General features: G+C 33.2%; 1 non-coding gene across 1 annotated transcript; it reads left to right on the forward strand.

Moving 5' to 3' along the window:
- The first annotated feature begins 3,176 nt into the window (after nucleotides 1–3,176).
- On the forward strand, nucleotides 3,177–3,249 carry TRNAF-GAA (transfer RNA phenylalanine (anticodon GAA)). The gene has a single exon. It is a non-coding gene; the product is annotated as a tRNA-Phe (tRNA).
- The last annotated feature ends 2,903 nt before the right edge of the window (nucleotides 3,250–6,152 follow it).

The following is a 6,152-nucleotide window of genomic DNA, read 5'->3' on the forward strand; positions in this document are numbered from 1 at the left end:
TCATTCTTGGAAGTTGAATAGGATTCGGTAGGGAGTGAGGAGCAATTGATTTCGTGACGAGTGGTAAGCGAATGGAATCCAGGAGTTGAAGGAGTTGTATGGCAGCTTCGTGGGAGCGTGACAGATTATCCTGAAAGTTGTTCTCATTCTTTTAGTTTCTATTCAGAGTAATCTGTTTACTAAATAGATTTTAAATGTAAATATGATGTAAGTAAGCTGATGTTATGTGTCGAGAGAACAGAACCCTCCCACGACTAGTCTTTGACTCCATGGATGTGCCAATAATAATAATCACGGATGGGAATGAGAAACAAATTTGCCATTCTGGCCCATTCAGCATCGCGTCTCCGAAACGCCATCATTGGTTTCGATGACCTGTTGATTGAATTTTTTATTATTATTCCTTATTATTATTAAATATCATTAATTAAGTAATTATCGATGATTGTTAATAATTATTGATTAATTAATTATTAATATTAATAATTATTATTAAATAATTTATTGTTTTTAATTTTTAAGGGATAAATAATAGTTGATTGTTCGAAAGCGTCACTGATGGGAATTGAGTGGTCCCTAAAACTGAAAACCTGCGTCAATTTTCAACTCTAGTTAAGAGTAAACACTTTATAGTAGTGCGTGCGTGTGTATATGTGTGTAATGTCGATATTATCGCGTAGGTGTTATTGATTTCGATATAAACGGATGAAATTGCTATCACGAACTTAATATCATCACTATTCTTGCATTGTAGATAGATCAGGCCAACATGAAAAAAAAAAAAAAGCAGAAAAAGAAATAAAAGAAGTAAAGAAATTTTTGTATTAACAACAATAGCAAAAAAGGAGTATTAAATAAGTAGATGAGGCCATACGATAAATTAATATCACTCAATTATTTAACTATACATTAGTAAATATTCTTGCGAGAATCAATCACTGTCAGTTATTCATTTTTTAGTTCGAAAAATTTCAATTCCACTTGTTTCTCCTCCTCAGTCTCATGCAGAGATAACGAAACTTTATTATTATTATTAAGAGAGACTTCCAAGGAGTCAGGGACTCACTGGGGGAGGCTACACACTACACGCACACCAGCTATCATACTTATTCTTGAATTCATTCACGCTGCTTGCACTCAACATCTAATGGCAATCCATTCCAATCACGCACCACCCTCTGAGAGAAAAATCTAGTCCTCACCCCCCCCCCTTCTTAGCTTCCGGGGATGCCCTCTTGTTCGGGGATGCCCCACCCTCCATAAAATGAAAAATTCCATCAACTGAAATTCTGTATGACCCTTTCAGAAGTTTGTGAGTCTCAATCATATCTTCCCTCTCTCTCCTTTTTGCTTTTCCTAGGAGAAACTTAATTTTTCATTTTGCCGCAAATACACACTGACCTCATAACCTTAGTTGCTTCGGCCGTCGTTCGAATCAGCCATGAAACCCAAAGGGTTTTCCCCTCCACTTTGGATCCTGCTTAAGGATAGGTTTGTTCAGAATTTATACTGAAGCAGATGTGACCATACGATGAATGTTCCGCCCGAATTTAAGAATTTCGAAACTGAAGTAGTCAGCCATATTGATGCATTGGAATCAGGAGCTATCTGGCAGAGGCAATGAGTGAGTGTATTCCAAAGGTCAGGAGATTAAATAAGGTAGGTGTAAGTTGGATGAATGAAGAGGCGAAGCATGTGATATCGAAGAAAAAGGCGTTGTACAGACATCACAAGATGAGTGGAGATAATCAGTAACATGAGGAGTACAAAGAGCAAGCCACACTTGGTAAGGGTAGCGAAAGTGCACTAGGAGCAGAAGGTAACAAACGAGGCTAAAAGAAATCAATCCTAGGGAGCTTTTTCGACATGTGAGCAGTAGAAGAATGATTATGAGAGGAGGATGTTGGTCAGTGATAATGGGATAATATAGTCGAGGTGTTCGATGAGCAGTTCATTAAAGTATTCCATCCTTGTGATTGTAACATAATGCAGAACTTGAATATATCGCTGAACATAAGAGTATCATTAATAAGATCAACATAGATCTTATTAATGATATTTTAACTTAATAACTGGCTTTTTTAAAGTTAAAATAATAATTAAAAAAAAAAAGAATGTGACTGTTGAGTGGCTAAATGAATTTAGACTTCATTCGAAAGGGACAAACAAATATTGCTCAATTCTTGTCGCTCTGCATTTCCTGTGAATTGTAATACGATCTGACAAGAGTGTCGTCTCATAAGAGCACTTGTAAGCTGGTTTTTGTCAATATACTTATCTTCGAAGCAGGAAGAGCATTTTAAAGTTTACATTCTCAGATATGTCATGGTTTATCATAGTGGCGATAATGAATGCCTACAAAATGTTTTTTCCAAGTACGTGAAAAACAAAAACAAGAGAAAGTATTAACATCTTAAACAAGAAAAAAGAACAGGTTTAGTGATAGTAATACTCAATGCTACTGTTTAATGTAATGGAATACATAAACCGCGGCATTACATTACGGCACTATCTTCCCATTGGAATAAAAATTAAAAAAAAAAAAGAAGAAGTGAGAACTGGTTCATCTACAAGCGTCCACGAAGCACCCTAAGGTCTGTTGCTTACATGGGAGGCTTACATCTATGGGAAAAAAAAAAAAAAAAAAAACGGACGCCTGTATTCAAAGTTGTTTCTATTTGAATTATAAAGAAAAGTGCTTCAATACTGATGCTGATAATTCACTAAAAGTGCCGATTGAAACACTGTGTAACTAGTTATTTATCGGAATATGAGTAAGGTTAAATTTTATTTTTATAAAGCTGAATTTTTGATTTATCATATTCAAAGTTTTCGCTAGCTTAACGATCAAGCCGGACATATTTATCTAGTTAAATAGTCGAGATTTTTAAATACTACTCTAACTACGTATAGTCAAACAATTTATACTTACTTTATGTATCGGTCACATAAATTATTCATTTATTATCATTATTACAAATTCACACGACAACATGCTTATTACAAATACTTCTTTGAGTCAAACATTCACTGAAAACATAAATACCAAATTGATATCAACATTTATCACTAAGCGTGAAAAATGCTTTGAATAAGTGCCCACATTTTTAAGAAGTGACATATTTTATAGATAAACTTCAATTACCAAATTCACTTTTTTCGGTTCAGTATCATCAGCCGAAATAGCTCAGTTGGGAGAGCGTTAGACTGAAGATCTAAAGGTCCCTGGTTCGATCACGGGTTTCGGCATTGTTTTTATTTTATTCATTAATAATCATTGTTTACAACTTCGTGGCAGTTTGAAACATTTTACGTAGAAAATGTTAATTGCTGTTACTGTAAACATTAACTTAATAGTTAAATTTTCTTTTTTAATATTTTACTCCAGAGTTTACAGCATTTCCACTGTAGCTCTAAATAAATTTCTGTTAAACCAGGTCATCTAGATATAATGCATTTAAGTGACGTTCAATCTACTTATTTAAATATATCGAACATTTATTTGGTACTGTTCCATAAACTTAACCCTTCCTTTAACTGAAGATTAATATATTTGCTAAAAATATTAAAGCTATTATAATATTTTTTATAAAAAAAAATATTTTTTTTATAAAAGAAAGAAAAGATTGCCGAAACCCGGGACCTTTATATCTTCGGCCTAACGTTCTCCTAACTGAGCTATATATATATATATTTTTTTTTTTATTAACAACTGTAACAATTATTTACATCGTAATGAATTATATATACAATATATACATCGAAATATGGGTTGTTATACCATCATTTATAAAGAAGTTTCATCTGTTATATTACTATGTGGATTTTTTTTTTTCTATTTTGTTTTCTTAAATTCGAGGTGAGGCAAACGACCTTAATTTGACGTCCTTCTTGGAAGCACATGATTCACGGTATTTCTGGCTACAACCTATGGAAAAGTGCTCTAACAAAGAGGATATTGCAACATCCTTTTCGCAAAAATCAAGATCGTTTGCTGTCATCAATGTTTGCCGTGCTTTGTTTCCGTCTTGTTATATTTGCGTCCGTTGTGATCAGCATCCGCTTGTATAACGCGCGCACACACACACACGTGTATATAAAACGAAGCAAAAGTGAACTCATATATCCTACTTCATCCAAGGAGCTTTCTTAGTTAATTATATTTTAAATTTAAAATAAGTCTTTATTTATACAAAGAATATCTATTATTATTATTATTATTATTATTATTATTATTATTATTATTATTATTATTATTATTATTATTATTATTGTTATTATTAAAATATTTAAAAAAATATAGCCAAGAAGATGTTGAGAAACAATTATAAGAAACCATACCTGAAGACCAAACATGTTTATTTATTTATTTATTTATTATTGTGCCATTCACGTGTGACATCACTTACCTTAGTTAGCAGGCTTCCGAGAAATCGAGTAGTAATGTCACGCATCACACCCCCGCCACAATCTTATTAAAAGAAGTATAGAATAAATAACTGAACTGTCCACCATGTGAATCATTAATCTCACAAATGGAGTTTCACTCTAACACTGAATATAATCATATCCACTAATGCTGAAGTCTTGTTTTCAGTTTCAGATGACTCATATTTATTTCCGTCTTCATCCTGTGCATCCATCTTTGAATTCACTTCTGGTACGAACTCTCCTGCTCTCTTGTCCATTCCTCATCTTTTGTAGTGCGTCGTTTTTGAATACTTTGACGAAGTAACGAGCTTTCAATTTCTTGATGTGTATTCTCCATTCTTTGGTTCAATTCTTAACTAGTCTGTTGCATAATTCCTTCAATGTTTTATTGTTAGTGTCGTTACGTAATATTAGTCTCAGTAGTTCCTGTTGGTATTGATGAATGCCTTGTGATTGGAAAGACTTGTGTTCGAATTCGGTATAGCACACCAAGAACCTTTATAAGGGCTTTTCAGCTGAAAGCAGAGATTCCCCCCCCCCCACCCGGAAACTGGGAATTATCATTTCACAAAAATTAAAAATAATAAATAAATAACATAAGTAGTAGTATACCTGTCACTTTGAACAAGATCAAGATGTAGATAAGATAAGAAAACATGACGTCATTGAGTAGAAGTCGAAAGGTGACATCCTTCTTATCTTATCTACATCTTGATCTTGTTTAAAGTGATAGGTAATTACATGTTCGAATTTTTCTCTGTGTTTTGTGTTGTTGGTGTGTTTTCCACAGTAGTGGTTACTCAGTTATTCTGTTTAGAAGTTGATATATCAATTCATAATTTTATCCCTTAATACAATTCTGATACTAAGAACCAAATAAGAATAAGGGTAGAGGAGAGGGGATGGAATGTCATTGTCATCCCTGTCTGTTCTTATCAGATGCAGATATGAAATATCACACACACTAAAATCACCAAATCGTACTGCTATCACTGCTGTGAAATTAATGCAGGGAACAAAAGGAAAAACGCGTGGAAAATGATCGGAAACATAAAGATTTGTGTTTATTTATGCATGGGGAAAATATTTACGAGTGCAAATTACCAAGTCGTAGTTCCCATCTGTTCGCTCAACAGTGTGAAATTAACAGAATAGGATAACAGGGCCTTTATAATAAGAAAACGCTAACACCTTTAGTCAAAACTTGCTAATGCTAAAGAAAAATACGACAGTTCTAAAGTATAATTTTTGGAAGTTGTAACAGAGGAATTAAGTTGAAAATTATAGTACCAGACCTAATATGTAACATAATAAGGGTGAAGCAAATAAAAACCATTCAAATGTAGATTCTAAAAAAAATAATAAACGTCTATTTTTGAATTAACAGTGAATTTACACACAATTTTTTTTTTTTTTTGCTAAGTTATTCTGGTTAGAATTTGTAATAAAGTTAACACTTAATTAGAAAAAAAAGTAATGAACTTTTTAAGATCTTAATTCCCACAGACTGTGAATACTCTCTGCCCAGATGATGTCATTATGTACAGAATGTTGCTTCGAGGTCACATCCACAACCTTGGGACATTGCCATGAGCCACGGTGCGAATGTTACAATATATTAAAGAAATGACCAGAATCCGATAAAGAAGAAGAATCGAGTGCATTTTCAGTTTATTTACTACAATTCGTTCTTTCAGGCCGCAGATCGTCTTGAGTGTGTT

The sequence above is a fragment of the Typopeltis vanoorti genome, chromosome 22 (assembly GCF_054136105.1).
Source record: "Typopeltis vanoorti isolate ZY-2024b chromosome 22, IOZ_Tvanoo_1.0, whole genome shotgun sequence".
Lineage (NCBI taxonomy): Eukaryota > Metazoa > Arthropoda > Arachnida > Uropygi > Thelyphonidae > Typopeltis > Typopeltis vanoorti.